The 21,550-nt window shown below is 49.4% G+C and overlaps 1 long non-coding RNA gene across 1 annotated transcript; it reads left to right on the forward strand.

Moving 5' to 3' along the window:
* Window positions 1-12,410: 12,410 nt before the first annotated feature.
* Window positions 12,411-19,415, forward strand: LOC120585794 (uncharacterized). Its single transcript, XR_005648517.1, has 3 exons — window positions 12,411-12,585; window positions 16,902-17,090; window positions 18,113-19,415. It is a non-coding gene; the product is annotated as an uncharacterized LOC120585794 (long non-coding RNA).
* The last annotated feature ends 2,135 nt before the right edge of the window (window positions 19,416-21,550 follow it).

Genomic DNA, 21,550 nt, shown 5'->3' on the forward strand with positions numbered 1-21,550 from the left:
TGGTAATAGTGAACTCCCATTCCATCCCACATGATAACAGCGTGCCCCCCACTCCCAATCCCCCGTGAGCCCCACTGCTCCCTATCGTCTTACGCCTGCCCCACTCACTCAGGCGAATGCCCTGCTTGTGTGCTCGAGGCATGGGATTCACCACCACAGGTCTTAGGCTGCAGTTAGCGACAGAAAAAGTCAGTGTTTGTCCTGGGTCCATCTGTCCGTCTGTCTGTCTGTCTGTCTTGTATATCTCACCAGTGCCCACTCCCAGGAGATCCCAATGAGTTGGATCAGAATGAACATTGGACGAGGAGTAAGGAGATGTGGGTGTTTGTTCTGTCAGCTGAGTGACCTTGGGCAGACCCTTTTCTCTCCCTAGGTCTTAGTTTGCCCATTTATACAATTAGGAGGGCAGATAAAAAGACCTCCGAGACGCCTCCACTCCTGCCAGCCTAACAAAGGCTCCTCACAGCCACAGAACCTGCTGGGAAACCGACCTAGGGGCTGTAAACAGGCCAGGGGTGGGCTTTGCCCACCCGAGCCCTCCTGGAAGGGGGACGGTCTCACTATCCCAGAGCTTCGCCATCAGGACCTAAGGGGCCAAAAGGCTGACCCTTCCCAGTAAAAGGAGGGTAGGTTTGACCCTTCCCAGTAAAAGGAGGGTAGGTTTGACCCTTGAAGCAGCCCCCAGCCTCATTAACCTAACTGCACAGAGCAGAAAACCACCAGGGTCAACCCAGACTCCCCACTCCTGACATGCAGGATGCCTGAGCTGGGAGGCAGAGCCAGCTTGTCCATGCCCGGGTCAGAGGACAAAGATGCCTGCTGAGCACTGGGCAAACAGAGTCGGGGCTCCGCGCTACCGCGGGGAAACGCTCATTCAAGTCCCAGGAGCAGAGAGCATGCATCCAACCTCCTTTCTCTCTCTTTATCCTACGAACATTTGACGGAGGAGGAAACCCAAGTCCAGAGAGAGGGAGCGATTGCCCAAGGTCACACAGCAAATTGATGCCAGAGCTGGCACGAGCTCAGGCTTCTTGACCCCCTTCCTGGGGCACTTCCCATATTCTCTCTCCCCTGGGAATTTTAACTTCTTGGAATTGGGTCTCTGAGGGGTGTTGGAGTGGCCCACCTGGGCAGGGACTGCCTGGGTCAGAGGCCTAGCATGAGGTTTGTGCATGGAGTCTAAGACATAAATGACTGCAGAGAGAATGGGGACCAGTGGACTCTGGGATGGCCTGAGCTGCCTGAAGCTTCTAGGACAGAAGCTTGGTCTACAGGAAAGGTTGCAAAATCGGCAGCCAGCTGCCCGCCGTTGGTTCACAGACATATTTTGTTTTTCCCACAATGTTCTTAAAAACTTCACAGTAGTTGCCAACATTTAAGAATCAGGTTTCCCATCAAAGACAGGATCCGGCTTCTCTTGAAGAGAGACCACATTTGTACCCAGCAATGACGGGCAGGAGCTAGGCCGGCTCCCTCTCATTCGCCAGGCCACCTTTCCTGGTCTATGAGAGCTCCCTGCACACAGGCTGGGGGTTTCAACCTCCCCTCTGCAGCTTCTTGTGCTGAAGTCATCCCCTCTCTCATCCTGGTCACCTAGGAGTGGTGGTGGTGGAGAATTCTGGCTACCAATGGTTCTTAACCTGGGGGCAATTTGGCCATAACTGGAGACATTTTTGGCTGTCACAACTAGGGAGGGGGATTATTACTGGCATCCTGTGGGCAGAGGCCAGGGATGCTGCTAAACATCCTATAATGCACAAAGCAGCCCCCTCGACAAAGAATGATCCAGCCCCAAACGTCAGTAGTGCTGAGGCTGAGAAACCCTGAGCTGAATCAAGAGACAGTAAGAGCCCAAGGCCAGGGACAGGATCCTGAGGGGGAGGGTCACGCATGCCAGGAAAGGCCCGGGCCAGCCTTGCAGACCAATGTCCTTTTCTGTAATTGCCACGAGACTGGAGCACTCACTTGATGGCACTAAGGGGAAAGCAGATATTATGGCAGCCACTTGTGGTTCGAGGTATGTAATGAATGTTAGAAGTGGGCAGACTGAGGACGGGGGTGCCATAGGAATGCAGGGGAGGGGTTCCTCCAGTCAGAGTCTCAAGCAGAGCTGTTATTTGGCCCTCGCTTTGAAAGATGCAATCTGGGTGGACAGAGATGAGGCAGCGGTGAGCGTTCTGGGCAGAGGAAAGAGTCTGCACAAAGGTGTGGTGGCTGTAACAGACCCAGAGGCACGTGCAGGTGAGATGCTTTCCGTTAGGTGGGAGGGAGCTGGGCGGGGGAAACAAGGGGATGATGATGAGGTTGGAGATTGTGGGCCGAATGTAAGGGGTCTCCAATCGCGCTAAGTGGGAGATAGAGGGGGCAGCTCACGGGGGATCCTCGTGGAGGTAGTGGAGTATAATGATCTGTGTGACTTTGGAAAAGTTGCTTAAGTTCTCGGCACCTCAGTTTCCTCATCTGTTCCATGGGGATAATAAGAGTAATAGCAACAACTGTCACATGTAAAGCTCACCACGTGTCAAGGCACTGAACTCTGTGTGATGTATTTCATGCTCACAGCAACCTGCCAAAGTCCACACTATCATTTCCATTCTGTAGAAGAGGGAATTTGAGATATAGGTAAGGAAATTAACTGTAACTTTTCCAAGGATATCGCTAATAAGTAATGAAGCTGGGATTTGAACCCTGGCAGTCAGGCTCCAGTGTACATGCTCTTCGCCACTCTGCTATTCTAGAATCTTCTCGATGAGTTGTCCTTAAGAATAAATAAAATAAAGCAGGTAAGGTGCCCAGCACAATGCTGGCACAGAATTTGTGCCGAAGTGGTGACATACTACAGAGTCCCAGTCCAGATTGATGGAGCAGAGTCCACTTCACAGCGCTAATGGAAACAAGGCCCCTGAGCTGTTCTGCAGTGGGCACATTTGCGGACCGGTATCGATCTGTGGCCTGTTAGGAACCGGGCTGCACAGCAGGAGGTGAGAGGCGGGCCAGCGAGGGAAGCTTCATCTGTATCTGCAGCCGCTCCCCAGAGCCAGCATCACCGCCTCAGCTCCACCTCATCATCAAGCATCAGATTCTCCTAGGAGCACCGGTCCCTGGTGCCAAAAAGGTTGGGGACCGCTGGGGTAGAGGAATGGTGCCTCCACTCAGGTGAGAAACACCTGAGCCAGGTTTCTGGAACTTCGTTTCCCACCTGCAGTTCTCGAGCCCCCCACATGCCGACCCCCCACTCATGCTCTTTAACGTCTCCGTGACTGCTCCCTCTGTCCCCCCTGCCTGGAATGTCCTCCCTTCCATCTCTAAACCCCTTCCAACCCAGCTCAGAGGACAGACATTTCTTTCTGGAAGCAGCTCAGGACACGCCCGGCAGAGTAATTGTGCCCTTGTCTTTGTACCCAGAACACTGTTTCAGGTGGCTCTCTCGGGCCATCGTCCCACAGGGCACCTTGGCCTTCACCACGCACGTGTGTCTCCTGGGGGTGTTGCTTAAACACACATTCTAGGGTGGGGCTCCCAGCCAGTCGCATGAGCACGAGGGTAAACAACCGATACCCTACGGGGTAGCGTGTGGCCAGCAGTTTTTGGATGTTGTGTTCTGAGCACACGTCAGGTTGGTGAAGCCAAGCTAGGAGTTCAGTGAGTCAGATGTATTAAATGTATTTTCAACTTTATATTTTCAACTCGTGATGGGTTTGTCGGGACTTAAGTCGAGGATGATCTGTGTAAGCGTGCCCCTTTTAACATTTTCATTTTATGAGACAGAAAGCAAAATGGCTGGACTATACCATGAACTCTGGACTCTGGCTCAGCATGAGGCTGCTTCTCCCAGGTCCCCCCAGCCAGGCCACGGTTCACCTCTTTCCTTTTTGTCCTCAGCTTTACAGAGATATAATTGACATACACATTTTGTAAAGTTAGGGTGTATAAGGTGATGATCTGATACAGGTACATATTATGAAATGTTTACCACAGTAAGGTTGGTTAACACATCCGTCGCGACACAGAATTACCACGTTGTTGTTGTTATGGTGATAATGTTTATGTTCTCCTGTCATAGCAACTTTCAAGTATGTCATCAAACATTGTTAACTATAGTTAGCATGCGGTATATTAGGTCCCCAGAACTTATTTCTCGTATAACTAGAAGTTTATACCCTTTAACCAACATCGCATTTTCTCCATCCCTCAGCCCCTGGTCACCACCGTTCTATTCTCTGTTATTGTGAGTTTGACATATTTTTTTAGATCCCACATACGAGTGATGCTATAGGGCATCTGTCTTTCTCTGTCTGGCTTATTTCGCTTAGCATACTGTCCTCCAGGTTCATCCATATTGTTGCAAATGGAAGGATTTCTCTCTCTTTCTTTTTTTTTAATGGCGGAATAGCATTCTATTATAGATACTATATAGCATTCCATTATATATTTTATATTTATAATACCCACATTTTCTTTATCCATTCATCTGTTGATAGACATGTACGTTGTTTCCATGTCTTGGCTTTGGTGAATAATGTTGCAATGAACCCCGAGTTTTTGTTTCTTTTGGATAAATACCCAGCCATGGGCTTGCTGGATCAGATGGTAGTTCTATTTTTAATTTTTTGAGGAACTGCCATACTGTTTTCCACAGTGGCTGTACCAATTTGCATTCCCACCAACAGGGCACAAGGGGTCCCTTTTCTCCACATCCTCAGCAAGGTCTGTTATTTCCTGTATTTTAATAACAGCCATTCTGATAGGTGATATGAGGTGGTATCTCCTCGTGGTTTTGATTTGCATCTCCCTGATGGCTAGTGATGTTGAGCACCTTTGTGTGTACTTGTTTGTCACTTTTTCTTCAGAAAACAATCTCTATTTTCTTCCGTCCCTTTTTAAATTGGCTTACTTATTTATTTATTTTTGCTATGGAGTTGTCTAAGTTCCTTATATATTTTGGATATGAACCCCTTATCAGATACACGATTTGCAAATATTTTCTGCCATTCCCTAGGCTTTTTCATTTTGTCAATTGTTTCTTTTGCTGTGCAAGAGCTTTTCAGTTGGATGTGGTACCACTCCACTTATTGATTCTGCTTTCGTTACTTGTGTTTTTGGCATCACATCCAAAATAGCGTTGCCGAGACCCGTGTCAGGGAGTTTTTCCCTATGTTTTCTTCCACAAGTTTTACAGTTTCAGGTCATATGTGTAAGTCCTTAATCCAATTCTAGTTAATTTCAGCGTATGATGTAAGACAGGGGTTTAATGTCATTCCTTTTTTTTTTTAATGTGAATATCCAGTTTTCCCAATACCATTTACTAAAGAGACTATGCTTTCCTCGTTGAGTGTTCTTGGCTCCCTCGTCCAGTATTAGCTGGCCATATCTGTGCGGGTTTATTTCTGGGCATTCAATTCTGTTCCTTTGGTCGCTATGTCTGTTTGCATTCACATCTCACTTCTGAGGCTAACTCTCTCTACTACCAGGCATGTTCCCAGCCATGCTCCTGCCTGCCACTGCCAACCAAGTCAAGGAATGAAGTAAATTTTGACATACACTTAAGCAAAGCAATTAGGAAAGTCACCTCGCTCAGAGTAATAAGAAAGAGAGAAAAATATTCAGTATACTTTGAGGGGAATCATATCCAGGGTTAAATTGTCCACTGTTTATATCCAAGTTCCACTGGGCAGTTAATGGCAAGCTGAAGCCCTGTGGTGTGTTATTTTCTTGTTGAAAATTTGCATGAAGTATTTGGTCCATTCTTATCATTAATGTTTGGTTAGCAGAACCTTGGAGGATGGACTTGGGTGGGCTTGGGGGACCCTCCTCCAATGCAGGCCCTTGCGATTTGGTCCAACTTTGCAGGTGGCAGCAAGACAATGCAGCAAGAGTTTTTCCATGCAAAGTGCATACCCTGCCCTACAGAGAACAGCTGGCTTTGGGGCCCAGTGGCACCTTCAGGAAGAAGCACGTGCCCGGGGTGGGTGGGAAACAGCTCTGTTTGCATCTGGAGAGACCTGAGAAGCGGTATCTGACATGCAGCACAACGGGCCTGTCTTCGCTGCTGCCTGGAGTGTGTGCAGACGCCTGGAAGCCTGTAAGCTGACGTCCACGTGGCACAGCAGGTGTCCCTTTCTTGGTCCTGGGTTGCAAAGCTGCACTCATAGCCAGAACTCAGCACGGCAGCAACTATTATCAAGTACCTAACATGCACTGAGTTTATATATGCATTTACCTCCTCGGTCTACAATCAAAACCCTGTAAGATGGGGTGATTCCAGTGTCCATCTTACGAATGAGGAAAAGTGAGGCACCCAGCGGGGAAAAATGATTTCCACAAGGCCACACATGTAGGAAGTGACCACGCTGAGGCCACTGCTGACTCAAGACTGGGCCCTCAACAATTCTGCTGCTTTGCCAGTCTAATTAACTCGTCACCCAACTAACCAGCCAGTCGACCAGCCGACCGCTCACTAGCATACACGTTCACTGGACGCCTACTGGGTGCCGGGTCCTGCAAACGAGGAGAGATAAGACAGAATCTCTCCTAGCTGGATGACCCTTAGCAGATTGCCTACATCTGGGGCTTTAGTTTCTTCGTCTGTAAAACGGAACAGTTAATGCTGCCTACCTCCGTGGGTTAAGTAAGTGAATACATGTAAAGCACTTACAACGGCATCAGCCCCAGAGTAAGCACTCAATAAATATTAGCTATAAATGTTAGATGAATGGGATGGTGATTTTTTTTTTTTAAATCACATTTTGTTTCTAGGATAATGTTTAAAATTGATTTTCAAACAAAACAACCGTTTGCAAAGCCTGTACCCGGGGTGGCGGCGAGCGTGGCACCCTTGTCTCTCAGCCTGGCAGGCAGATCCCTGTCATTAGCCACAGAGAGACAACAAAGCAGGTCTCAGCCTTCCGTTTTCATCCCCTCTCTGCCCAGATGGTGAATGCACCGGGGAGGAGGAGGCCTGACCTCTGACCCCAGAGTACACAGGGCAAAGCCTGCCACCTGCAGGCAAAGCCTGCACCTCGGGCAAAGGAGGAGCCCCCTCCCCCAGGCAGAGAGAAGGGGTGCCAGCCTCCCTGAGGGGCTGGGACAAAATCCGCACCTGGGGCTGATGCCCTGCCAGCCCCAGGGCCACCAAACAACACCTGTCTCCACAGCCTCTTTCCTCGAAAAACACAGTTTGGATGCAGCGTTTGAGTGAACAAGCACGGAGATACTGTCAGCATTTCCCCGCCTTTTCCTTGCATTTCCGACACTTGGCATCCTAAGCCAGGAACCAGAGAGATCACAGTGTGAAAGAGCGGGGAGGAGGAACAAATGGAAAATAATTGATAGTTTACGTGTCCGCGAGGACACCTGCCTCGATTCTCTAAGCCCAAAACAACATCAACAACGGAACAATTTCTGCTCTGAGGGTCTCCCTGTCCACACCCCTCATTCTCTGTCGGTGGGCCCGTTGGCTTCCCCCACCCGCCGCCCCACTGAGTAGTTTTGTACAATAATTTTTTTGCTGCATTCACCTGGGCTTAATGTCGCCCTTTTCCAGAATGCCTGTAAAGCTCGTAAAATAGCCCGTATTTCTGTGGCCCTCGCTGCATATTAGGATCCCCTTAGAAATAAAATGGAAGATAAAAAAAATTGCAATTCTCAGAACTATGGATTTTCAAGCCTATAAAGAATTATGTCCATCGAAGCGTTTCCTCAGTCCTTGTTTGCTCCCAGCATCCTGGCTCGGGCAGCGAGTTTAAGTGCACACACACTGTTAGCACAGGCTTCCCAGGTGCTGCGTACTTTGCCGGGTGCCCATGTCCCTAACCTGCCTGGCGGAGCAGCTGTACTCTGTGTGTGCATATTACATCCGCCTGTGTAAATTGTCTTTCATCAGTTTACTAGTGGAAAGTGCCACTGCTGGAGATCCCCAGTCCAAAGAAGGGATTCACGGGTTTTTGGGCCAGATCCCCAAAACTCAGTATGTCACTCCAACATCTTCAACTATATTGGCATCTGACTCTTTGGCATCTGGGACATAGACAGAGGCCGAACCCTTGCCACCCCAAAGAGAGGCAGCTACGGGAACACAGATTTAATAGTCTGTTGAACCTTGAACTTGAACTCTGGGCTGTGAGGGAGCTTCTCCCACCGTGGCTGTTCTTGGGGTGTGACTTGGATGGACCCACCTCACTATTGGCTTCACCTCCAAACGTATCTTGAATTCAACAGCTTCCCGCCACCCCATTTGCTGCCATCCTGGGCTGAGCCGCCATCGTCTCTCTCTGAGACCATTGCCATAGCCTCCTAGTGGCCTCCCTGCCACCACCTGACTCCCTTTCTATCCAGTCTCCACCCAAAAGCCAGACTTATAACCAGTCAGACCACGTGACGCCCCCTGCTTAGACCTCTCTACTGACTTCCTGCTGCTCTTTGGATAAACTCTGAACTCTGACCCCACCCACCACCCCCAGCTCCATCCTTTCCTGTTTTTGGCTTCATTCATTCATCTCCACTGGTCTCCTGGGTATCTCGAGATGAAGCCACGCGGCGTTCCACCTCAGGGCCTTGACACATGCTGCACGTTTGGCCTGGCGTGCTCTTGCCCTATCCTATCTGTGCCCAGGTCCTTCTCTCCAGTCAGGTCTCAGTCAGATGCCAGCTCTCTAGAGGGGCCGTCCCCTGGAGCAGCCCCTCCACTCAGTTGTCCCCAACCGATCACTATGCTTTCTTTCTGTCCTAACACGTATGCATCTCTGAGATCATTGGTTAAAGGCTCACTGGTTGTCTTTCTCCACCACACAGTCAGCGTCTTGAGGACAGGGGCCGTCTGTGTCTTGTCACCACTGTATCCTGGCCCTTGGGACAGTGCCTGGCACAGAGTAGATGCTCGATTATTCGTTGAACATATCAGCTTGTGGATAATTTCTGCAACATACCCAAGTTGGGTACCGTATCTCACCTTGGAATCACAGCGACCTGGGAAAGTAGTCTTTCCTGGACTAACCACGCCAGCAACCTTCTCCTTCCAGTGACTTTCCATTTCTAGACAACGGAAGAAGCCACACAGACTTCGTCACGGTAGTAGCTGCACCCACCTGCTGGGCCCATCCTGTAATCCAGACCCAGGTACCTAAGCTCTTTACAGGCATGCAATCCTCCCGACGACCCTATGGGGTACTTACTACTCTTGTACCCATTTTGCTGCTGGTGAAACAGAGGCGCTGACTGGCTTCGACTCATGCAAAGTGGCAGAGTGGACTGCATAGCCAGAGCTGTCACCCCATCCCCATGAGCGTCTGGAAAGTACAGGATCTCTTCTGGGGTAGGGGGCGGGGCTCAAAGCAGGGCTCGGGATGGGGTGATGATGGCTCCCTACGGAACAGTTCTGAGTTGGGAGCAGAACACAAACCCTGGAGTCTCCTCTCGGCAGCCACTACACCCTCTCAAACACTGAGCCGTGATTCGGGGTGGGGAAGGTGCAGCCATGGGGTGAGCAAATAGCAGCGTGTCCCAGGTCACTGAGCTCTGCCTCTCCAGCCATCCCAGGCTGTCCTGGAGAACTTGGCTCAAGCCCCATGGATCTGCTTTGAAAGCTGGCACAGGGCCGGAGCAGGGGAGGGAGATTGTGAGAAGAAAGACATTACTTTGGAGGATGGAGGGGCTGGGCAGGAAGGCAGGATTACTGGCTGGCTTTCGTTGGCAGAGTGGAGAGGGCGGCAGGAGCCTGTCACTCTGAATGCTCAGGGCGGAAATCTAGGGTCACAAAGGAAGAGTGAAATGAGGACAGCATTTCTTAAGAGGGCTGCTCACATCCCCTGAGGATGAGAGGTGGTCGTGGGGTCTTAGGTACCTTACAGGAGTGCAGAGGGAGAGGAGGAGAGGGGAGTGGGTGGGGAGGGGGACACCTGGGAGAGGGAGGCTCAAATCCTGGTTTCATGATCTTGGCCAAAATACTGCACTTCTCTCTCAATTTTTGGGGGGGACATTGATACCTTCGATATGTATAGAAAGTCGTGTATGTGGTAGGTAGTCGTGTGTGCCAAGCATCTTACAGAGGCTCGACACATCACAGGTGCTCGGTAACCATTCCTATTCATGTCCCCATTCCCACATTTGGAAAAAGGAGATTGAGCCTGGGACCACAAATGGCTTCTTTTTCAAACCATTCCTTGTAGCCCAGACAAAAGTTCCTGGGCCTCAGCTACCGGCGGTGTCTACCTTCAAACGCATGTGGAGGCTTTGACCAACATCAGGTCAGAGGCTGGGGAATACTCACAGGCATGCCAGGGTTACCAGGGCGGAGAAGGGGACACGTTGCCAGGCGTGGCCACAGCCCAAAGTCCCCAGGTGCTTTGACCTTTGGCTGACAACCTGCCTCCTGGTCTAAACCTGACCTAGGGGAACATTCTCTGGCCTTGTCGTTGGGATCCTGAGCCCCTCATTCAGCATATGTTCTCAGGTGCCCCTCAGCTGACTCCAGCCTCCCTCAGGTGGGAGACCTGGGTCTCTAAGAGGGAAAGTGACGAGCCTTAAACGACCCAGCAACCAAGTGTAGACCTGGGGCTAGAACCATGTGTGGAGCTGGGCTCTTTACACTGTGGTGGGGAGCAAGTGGTTTGAGCCCTGAATGCAAACACGTTGTCAGATGAAGTCTTTTGGTACAACTCCTGGGACCAAGAGGTAGTCTGGGAGATGTAATCAGGATGCTGAAGCATTGGAAATTCTGGGACATTTTGATGGTTATCAGGGAGAAGGATATAGGGTCATTCATCTAACCAACAGTTATAGAGTAGCCACTACGTGCCGTGCACTGCATGCCGGAGATGCAAGGACCCACCCTCTCAAAATCTTTAAATTGGGATTGTTCTGCCACCCATGTCCCATGGCCAGCCTCTCTCATCATTGCTTTCCCTCTGCACCGGGACTTACTGGTACCAGCTCTCTGCCCAGTCTCGCACACTCATGCATGTGCTCCAGCTGTTCCCTGCAAGCCTGAGGTTCTGACTTTGGCCTGAAACCTCTTGCTCCTTCTCCTGTATCACCAAGGCACCCCTGCTCTCTCTTGTCCTGCTCTGACTTCCTGATGCCATCCAGTTTCCAGCTTCCTGTCCCCGACCCCAACCTGCTGACCAAGTGCCGACACCAGATGCTTTGCTTTGGCCTCTGGATCCTGGAGTGTATCACGCTCTATCCGCACGGCCACTCCTGAGAAAGGACCCCGTCCTGCCCTTGTTACGACTATCGGCAAATCTGCGGCTCCCTCTGAGCCGCAGCTGGTGCCGACTCTGGCTTCTGCCTCTCATTCTGAGCAGGGAAACTCTCGTGCTCAAGTTCGATGGCTTCGTTTGATCCTCCCCTTTGTAGGACAACACCTCATTTTCCATTCTGTAGCAGTTATCATGGCATGTCTTTGCTTCCAGAGATGTAGCAAGAATGGCATAATGGGATGTGTGTGGGTGGAGGGACCCTCGGGAAAGGAACTGAGACGTCAGCTCATCTGGGTAATGGATTATTGCTTCTACCTGTGCTCACCTGAGGTTCTTCCTCACTCACAGACACCATTCATTGAGCCCCGTGTTAAGTGATTAACACACACAATCTTCCTTAGTTCTCTCTCAACAACCCTGTGACAAAAGGGCGATTATTATCTCTGAACTGGATAGTGTGGGTGTTTCCTCAATACCTGTGAATCCCCCCAAGGTACAGCTGCCATGCAGTTTGCACAGTCTGACCCTGGCCAGCTCCAGGGGTGAGGCCTGGTTAGTTTAAGCAAGCAGTTGTCAAAGCGTGTTCTGTGGACTGCTGGGGTCCATGTGATTCTTCCAGGAGGTCTGGAGGGCCCCCCGTTTCCAACTGTATATCTGCATGAGGCTGGATTTTCTTCCTACACTACAATCCAAAGGATACAGGGTGAGAGCCTGAGCATAGACACAGGTGTGAGAATCCTGCTCTCATCGGTGGAGCCAGACTTTGAGAAGGTTTGCAAAAGAATAAAACAACGCCATTCATCTCACTAACATTTTTTTTTTTTTGCTTTGGAAAGTATGGTTCTTGTTCATAAAACATGTTATTTACATTAACATGTATAATGAGTTTATTGTTATTTTAAAAATGAATAAATATTTAACCTTTTTCAGTTTTAATTTCTAAAAGGCAAACATTGATAAATATGGTCCACACAAACAAAAGCTTATTGGAGTACTGTCTAATTTTTAAAAGTATACCACAGGAATCCTGAGAACAGAAGTCTGAAAACGGCTGGTTTAAGCCAATCACATATAATCCCATAACCCTTACTAGTGATTGGCTCAGGAGTTTGGGCCTGGGCCAATCAACATGTAGCATTCCCTTGGTGACAGCTATTTGCTGGAGAATGGCCATGTGACTCAGTTTGGACCAATGAGAAGGGCGGAATGGTTTGCTAGAGCTGCTGAGAAAGTTCTTCCTGACTCTCTGGCTTACAAGGACAACACTTTCTCTTTCTCCGAGGTTACTGTGACCAGAGGTGATGTCAGAACTTCAGCAGCTGTCTTACCTATAGCCTGAGGATGGAGCTGACACCCAGAGGAGGGCAGAACCAAGGAAATCCCTGAAAAGGTAATAGCTACAGATCGAGTTGACCTATATCTTCAGGTGCAGTGCCGTAACTCAATAAACATCTTTATTTTTTATGCCAGCTGGAGTTGGCTATTGAGTACTTATAGACAGAAGCATTTAAACTGCTATACCCTATTTTACATACGAGGAAACTGAGGCCCACAAAGGTTTAGGAAGTAGAAGAGCCATAATCCAAACCTAGGTCCTTTGTGTGCCGAAGCTTCTTTTTCCCACCAGGCTATCTCGCTTTCCAGAAACTTAAGTTCTTGCCTTTCCCTGTCTAGAATCCAGATAACAAGAAAATGTCATCAGGTAGAGCCATAGGAAGCTGGGCAGTCTCATCTACTCAGGAGTGTCTTCTGAAGACCCCTTCTTGGCCCCAGAAATGATGAGCTCTCTACCCCACCTTTGGGAGTTTTGAGGCGATCCTTGGGTTTGCTTGGTACACGCTGAGCATGCCTCCCACCATCACGGTTCAATTCTCCACTCACCCGATGAGGCCTAATGACAATGTGCCAGTTAGAGCTGTTGGTTGCAAGCAATGGCAACCAGTGCTAGCCAATTTATGCAGAAAGGGCACATCTGTCTGGCCAATTCACATATCTCCTGGAGGGTGGGAGAGCCAAGCTGGGAGGGTGTGAAACCAAAATTAATGCCCCAAATCAAGGTACTGAATCAGTCCTATGACCTGGCCACATCGTTGGACATGGACACTCTATCGTGCTTGCTGTCACCACTGATGATGGGACCATGAGTGCTGCCACCACAACCTTGGGAAACTGAATCTGAATTTGTACTTCTTGCCTCCTCTTTGGGCACTGGCTTTCAGTTCTAAGGGTGAGATGGTTGCATGTGATTGGTGAAAACTAGGTCACATGTCCATTCCTTAGCTGCAAGGGATGCTGAGAAAACAAGTAGCTGCATTTTCAACTTGACTGAGGGAAGCAGGTCTGTCTTAAAGTAACTGGGGCTTCTTCAAGCACAGAAAGGTTTACATAGGAAGGAGATTTGCATTCTATGTGGCCTGAAAGAGGGACAAATGTCTACTGTAGAAAGGTACTGAGCATGCTGGAGAGGCACTTTGGGGCTCCCAACCAGTGGGTCTGGTAGGTCGAAGCTCTTTAGTGCCCAGGAACAAGTTTTTTTCAGGGACAAATACATGGCTTTTGGCAAGGGACATGGGCCGCCAGTCCGACAGCACAGCAGAGGGTTATTGTTGAACCCTCAACAATAACTACGAATAAGCATGGGCTTGGGGGCCAGAGCTTGGGCTCACCACCTGGCTCCATCATTTAGGAGGGCTGTGCCTTGGCCAAGAGATTTAACCTCTCTGTGCCTCAGTTTCTATTGCAGAGTTGTTACCTACTGCAGAGTCGCTGTGACAGTCGGAAGTTCAGATGTCAAGCGCTTAGTTAGCATCTGGTTCATTTACTGGGACTTGTCATAAAACAGCTGAGGGAACTGCCATGTGTGAGCACCATCTGACCTGTCTGAATCTCCTCTGCCACCCTCCATGGGTGTCCTCCTTCTCTCTCATAGCACAGAATCTGTTTCTACGACAGGGGAGCAGAGAGAAGCCCCATGTCTGCTAGAAAGCATCCCTGATCACCCCAAATCCTAGTGATCTCACGTCTTCAATTCTGACAGCACTCACTCACTTATTCCTTCACCCAACCGTTACCCAGGCCACCCGACCCTCGACTAAGCTCCATGCACGCCGGCCCCCTTACTTATCCTTAGAGAAGCCACATTCTTCCTCATGTGCACTTGCTGTCCCTTGTCTGGGAAGACTGTTCCTCCAGATCGTTGCCTGGCCAGGTTTTTCTTGTCATTCAAGTCTCAGCTAAAATGTCACCACCTTCGGGAAGCCCTTCTGACAGCTTAAACCCTTTGCTCGCTCTTATTCTCTGGCCTCAGTGTTCTGAGCTGACCTAACTATGCTTCCAGGGCTGGCTAGTGACGGGGCGGGGCGGTGGCTGTGGTCCAGCCAACGGAGCGGGGTGGCTTGGATTGGGGAAAGGACAGAGCCTTCTGAGACTGGGCATCAACATCTTTTGCAGAACTTACCACAGGGTCACTATATGATGAAAGGGTTGAAAAGATTTGGGACACAAGGCCTACATGGAACTTCCAGAAGCCCCCCAGAGCCCCAGTCCTGCCCTTCAGGCAGATGAGCCCTGGTTGGGTTATATATCAGCTTATGACAGGGCATGGCATGGCCCTTCTTGGCTGTCACTCCCTACTCCCAGAACCCTGGTGATCCTGGGGGAAGGCTGCTGAGAGATGGCCCATGGGGGCTTCAGCAGCTGACACAGTGCAGATCAGTGTTAATGAGAGGGCCTGCTGATCTGGCGGCTTTGCTAATTAGGCTGCGACAGCTCCAGACCCCACCAAGGAAAGCACGTTGCTTATGTTAATCAAGGCAGGCTGTACTTCCTGCTGGCAGAGTTGCCCAGATCCTGGAGCATGTGCCCAGCATGCAAGGCATGATGGGGAAAAGGCCGGGGGTGGGCTTTGGGGTGTGTGTGTGGGAGAACCAATGCTGGGAAAACCAAAGACAGCCCCGGGGCTGCCCAGTGCCCCAGAATAGGGAGCAAGAGGCATGGATGATGGGAGAGGTCACCAGTGAAGCAGTGAAGGGAAGAGAGAAATGGCCAGTGACAGACAGCCTACTCCTGAAGCTGGGGAGATGGAGCATGGGACTCTTTCCAAAACTCAGTCTCGAGTGATCTGGCAGAGCAGGCTGCATCATGACAGTTTTGGGCCTAGACCCCGTCCCCTCAATACCTAATGGATAAGTTCTCCTGGGGCGGGGAGCCACTGAATGGTAAGGCTGGCTGATAAGCAAACCTACCTCCCCGCCAGCAGTGGGGTCGACTGCCCTCTGCAGCTCACGTTACAGATTCGGGATGTTCCAAGTCAATTTCTTCATAACCGATGTGACAGCAAAGGATCTCAGACCCTGGAGAAATCTGACGGAGATTCACTCACTCACTCTCACTCACTCATTTCATTCATTCATTCATTTGTTCATTCATTCATTCATGACCTACTGTGTGCCTAATTCTAGCCACTGGGAATATAGAGATGAATAATGCCCTTCCAGTCTTCAAGAAGCTTAGACTCTAGCAAGGACCACAAACCAGCAACCAAGTGACAGTGTAATTACATAAGCATAGGCTGCAGTGGGACATCTGCCTCAGATTGGATGCCAAGAAGCTCCAGGAGATGACACTTGGGCTGAGTGAGGAAGGACGTGAAACATTAATGGCTCACACTGACAGAGCAAAAACCGTGCGCCACGCCATGCTCCATGCTGACATCACTAACACGCGGTCCTCCCAGTGCCCCTACGAGGCAAGTCAGGGAGGGGAGTGGGTCCGATGCTCAAGCAGGAGAGCGGATTCCTGAGAAGAAGGACTAGCATGTACAAAAGCACCGAGAGAGGGTGCAGCAGAAGTAGCCCGAGCAGAGGCTGTGATCTGGGCAGGGAGGATGAGGTGACGAGATGGCAGGAAGTTTACAGTTTGATTCAGGCTGCTGATGCTTTGAGTGGCAGCACCCTGGGCTCTGGCGGGTCAGAGAAGTGTGTACGGGGAACGGTTAGCTTGAAACCTGCAGCCAGAGGGCCATGACCGCTGGTTAATTATACTCTTCATTAACTATTTAGCACCTCCCTTTGTAGCTGGGTCTGGAGCTGGGCTCCGGCTGCCGCATCAATATTTCAGATGTGTCTTCTTTTCAGCTAAAAATGAGCTTGTCATTTGCACAACTTTTGAGACACCTTGGTAAGCAAGACTGTCTTCTCCTAAGCCGGGGTGAGATTTTTACATTCGGAAGGTACCTCTCATGTAAAAGACACTTTTCAAACAACACAGGCTTAAAGGGGACAGATCAATTCTGCCCCCTTTCAGCTCTGACGCTCTCTGGCTTTCAAGTAGTGGCCTCGTAGGCCGAGCATCATAAAAAGCTCCAGGCACAACACTGCCCTCTCTGTAGGGAAAGTGGCTATGGGTGGATGTGACAGCAGGATGAGAAGGAGTGCGGTGGTTGGTTCAAGTGAGCGCNTGCTTATTGTGGCTTCCGCCTGTAGACTGTCAGCCTCACAAAGTGGGGAACGGGTTTAATTTTGCTCATTATTATATCCTAGTAGCATTGGGCACATAGTAGGTGCTCCTAAATATTTGTGGAAATGAATATAAATGAGAAATAATCTTCAGAGATAGATGATAAATGATTCCTCCCTCCCTCCCTTTCTTCCTTCCATCCTTCCTTTCTTCCTTTTTTCCTTCTTTCTGGAAACTTCTCCTGTGTAGGTGCCGGGGATACAAGATGAGTCAGGCGATTTGGCCTCAGCCCTGGCCATCAGATGGCTGGGCCTGCAGGAGGCCCCCACTGCCCGATGGCGAAAGCTTCCTGGGTTTATCGGCCCATATCTGAGGACGATGACCGGATCTCACCCTCAGCATGGACAAGGATGGTGGGCGACGATGCAGGGCCAGAAGGTAATTCAAAAGCCTGTTTTGGAGACACATTCTGGGGTTTCCCTGTAACCTTCTTGTACCTTCTTTTCTACCCTGTCCCTTTCAGACCCTGTAGGTGGGCTCCTGTGGGCTGTCAAGGGGAGGGTCCGATGCTGGGGATTTTGTGGGGGGAACTAGCCTTCAAACAGTTGGGGGAGAGAGAGAGAGAGAGAGAGAGAGAGAGAGAGAGACGATGCCTCTCAAACACAGGCGCCTCTCTCCCATAATGAGGGTACAGGGAAGGGATCTGGGGACCCAGGTCGTCAGAGATGGTCTCGAGGCAAGCCCCTGGGGGCAGGGACTGAACTCTCTTCTGGCAGAAGCATTTTCTCCCTAGAGCTCCAGGAGAATTTAGTGCTCGCGGCAAGCGCTGGGCCAGGCTCCCGGGAGACCTCCAGACTCCATTTAGGTCGGGAACAAGGAGGCAGATGACAGCACAGCCACCACCACCATTGGGGCTCTACCCGCCGCTTTGAGTGGGCACCTTCCTTCCTTGGAAGGAAGGAAGCCAGAGGCCGAAGGCAGGAGGCGGGGAGGGTGGAGTGCCAACTGTCCTCACATCTCCCAATAACTCTGGTCACAGCAACGGGCAGGGCCAGATCCGAGAGCAGGAGACGTGGTAACACCTCCCCGAGTCAGACCCCAACCACGGTGGTCCCAGGATGCTGCTTTCCGCCCCACCCCCAGCTAGGAAGTGACTTTAGAGATCATTTTCTCATTTTAAAAGAAATACCTCCTCATCGCATAAAAGTCAAACAAGTTGGGAAGTAAAAAGAAAAAAAAGTATAAATCACCTGTAAAATCCCATTACCCTTGCTAATACTTTTTTTGAGCTTTTTCCCCCCCTTCCTAGACAATCGTATAATGATAACATAGAATTTTCCAGAAATCAGATAGCATTACACAGGGTATCTTGAACAACAACAAAAAAAGAATTTAACGGTATTCCATAGGTGTTTTCCCATGAAAATACACAGAATTTTAAACTGGTGGTTTTAATCCAGCACAGGCATCAGAAGCACGAAGAAGCTTGATAAAATACAGATTTCTGCCTCCCATCTGGGGACCCATCTGTGGACCTGCCGTGGGGTCTGGAAGTCTATTATTGAAAAAACTCCCAAGAAGACCCTGATTCATAGAATCCTGACCTACAGGACATCTAAAACTAACAAACAAACAAAAACAAACAAACAAACAAACACAACAAAACCATCCCTGTATCCTTTAGAAGAGGGACAGAGGGAAAAGATTTCAATTTGATATCAGGAATTTTTAAAATTTCAGCTTTTATAAGTACTGAGGCTATAGATGCTTGGCTGCAACTTAATGTTTTCCTGGACGTCTTTGCAATTAACAAGGTCCAACTCTGGGCTCGTTGATGACGTGGGGTCGAGGTTATAACCACAGGGGTAATTCAGAGCAAAGGAGGGATGAGAGGGTGTTTTCCAGGGAATGGGTCATGTTTCTATTTACGTAGGGAGAAAAAGAAAAAAGAAAAAATATTCAGCTTTTAGGGGGTGTCCTGGGTTTGGCAAATTTAGTTCCTTTGTCCTATACTTTCCGTGGTGCAAATAAGATCCCAACAGTGGGGACTGTGGGACTTCAACGACATTTGCAAGAGCGACTTCTCCATCAGGAAAAGGGCTTCGCACATGACTGAACGATTTTTCCCTGGGGACGGTACAGAAAGGACTTTTTTGCTCAATCTGCCATTAACGAGAAACTTCAGTTGCCCAGATCAGCCTGTTTCCGGTACGGAGCATCCCCGCTGACCAAGCTTGGCTCACTTACCCGAGCCCCACGGCTGCCCAGCTGCAGAAGGCAAGGTGATTGTTTGGCAAGTTCTAAGAAGCCCCGTGGGGTTCTGACTCCAGGGTTTGGCTCTCACCTACCAGGAACCTTTCGCTGATGTTGGCACCCGTGATAGCCGGATAGTCAGCATTTTGTTATGTTAAGATAGAGATCAACAAACTTTATCTTATTTATTTTTTTTGGTCAAGAGCCAGATAGTAAATATTTGGGGCTTTGCAGGCCATTCAGTCTCTGTCCCAACCACTGAGCTCTGCGGGTCGGGTCGTACGGCGAAAGCAGCCTTAGACAATCGTACACGAATGGGGATGGCTATGTCCCAGTAGAACTTTATGTATGGACGCTGAAGTTTGAAGTTCACATAAATTTCACTTGTCATGAAATATTATTCTCCTTCTGATTTTTTCCAACCATTTAAAAATGTAAAAACCATTCTTTATTGGCGGAGGGCTAGATTTGGCCCACAGGCTGCAGTTTGCCAGCATCTGGCATTAGAGAAATCTGGACGTGATTTACGGGAGGCGGGTGGGGAGGGACAGGTAGGCTTTTCCAGAATCAGAGCTACCTCCTGTGGGGAAGTCTGTCCCAGATGACAGTGAGTGTCAGATCACCCTGGACAAGCACCAGGCCTGCAAGTTCTCAGTGGATTCCCCCTACAAAGTGGACCCTGAAACGAGGGTGTGGGTGCGAGGAGTTTATGTGGGATGTGGTCATGGGAAGCATGTGAGGGAGTCGGGAAGGGAGACGGGGAAGCTAGGCGAGTGAGTGGGTTAGCGCCGTAACAACTGGGGTCGATCCTCTGGGACCCTTTGAGAGACTGTGTAGGACACAACCAGAATTGTTTCTGCAAAAGGGCGAAGAAGCTGGAGTGTGTATTGTCCAATTCCTGGGCTCCATGGCCTGGGGCCATTCCTGAGGCAGTAATTCCCTGGCCCTTAAGGCCTGCTCCAGTGGCCACAGGATGTCCTCAGGCAGAGAGACACAGGAAGCCACCGGCATGAATGGGAACCGTCCACAGATGACCTCTGGGGAGGACCGTGGTGATACAGACAGGACAGGGACACCATTTGCTCTTTGGGGGGTGGCTCATTGAGAGATCTTGCATGATTCTATTGTCCTAGCAGATTGGTGATCCCACTGACTCCATCAGACAGACCCCAGCAATGCTTTTGTATGTTTCTGCCTCAGTCCTGACCTGGTTCCGGTAACCCAGTCCCCTTCAAGTTCCCCAGTCTGTCCCCTCCGCTTGCTTCGGACCCCGGGATTCATCTCACGCATCACACCTGGTCCCACTTCCTCACGGAGGAGGCACAACTTCTCTCCACCAAGAGCTGGAAACCCTCTGAGGCTACTCTGCAGTGTCTGTTCTGACCCCCAGGGCTCTGTGCCTCAAGGCAATACCTCTGTCACACTCACCCACGCCCAGGGGACAAACCCAACCCAGACTTTGCTCATTTAAGTCCTTGTGAAAAGCCATAGCCCTGGGGCCAATTCTTTATTCAACAATTAATCAATCATCACTTAATAATATAATATCTCCTGCCTTTTTTCAAGCACTGACTACATGTCTAGCCTTGCGTTAAATGTTCTCTACATGTCACCCATAATCCTTCCAGCCATCTTGGGAGGCAGCTTTTATCATTCCCTTTTAGCGGACAAGATTAGGCGGGGCCCAAGGTCATGAGGTTAAAAAATACTAGAGCTGGAATTTGAACACACGTCTCTTTCCAAAGCCCATGTTCTCTCTTTCAAAATGAATTCTTGTGCCCAGTTCGATAGATAGACTGTACGTAGGTGGTTGCCAGGAACTGGGAGAAAGGACACACGGGAAGCTAGTGTTTCTTGGGTGGGAAGTTTTCGTTTTACAAGATGAAAAGAGTTGTGGGGACGGATGATGGTGCATATGCTCTATACCGCTGCACTGTACGCTTAAAAGTGGTTAAGATGGTAAATTATCTGTTAGGTGAATTTTCTTTTACCACAATAAAAAATTGAAAAATACATGGAAGTTCCATGAAAGTTATGCATCATAATAACGAAATAAACGCCTGTCAGTCGACATCATCAGATGGTTACCTATTTGCCTCTCGTGCTAAACCCTTGCCTCTCCCATCAGAGGCTGCTGCTACTATTTGAGATTCTGAGGTGTATTCATTTCTTCTTTTTAAAATATCTCATTTAATCACTATGTATTCTTAGTATATTGTTTAGTTCCACTTTTTCGGAGCTTTTAAGACATGGTATTGTAATATCTGTATTCTTCTGTGACTTGCTTTTTTTTCACTCAACATTACATTTCTAAGATGCATCCGTATTGTGAGTGTAGCTATAGCGCATCCATTTCACTACTTTATACTATTCTATTAAGTAAATATGCCATAATTTGTAATTTTTTTTGTTTCTTTGTTTGTTTGCTTTTGTAATTCTAAACTCTAAGCCCCTCATGGTAGACTGTATTAATTTTCAGAAATATTCACTGCTTCTCTCTCAGGGAGGATAATACTTGTCCCCTAATGATGGCAGGTTTGGCTCAGTGACTTTCTCTGGTTGAAGAGAATTTGGTGTGTGTCGCCTCTAGGCAGAAGCTTTTAGAATTGGCACATGATTCTCCTTGTTTTCTTCCCTGCCAACGT

This window comes from Pteropus medius, unplaced genomic scaffold (genome assembly GCF_902729225.1).
Source record: "Pteropus medius unplaced genomic scaffold, Ma_sr-lr_union100, whole genome shotgun sequence".
Classification (NCBI taxonomy): Eukaryota; Metazoa; Chordata; class Mammalia; order Chiroptera; family Pteropodidae; genus Pteropus; species Pteropus medius.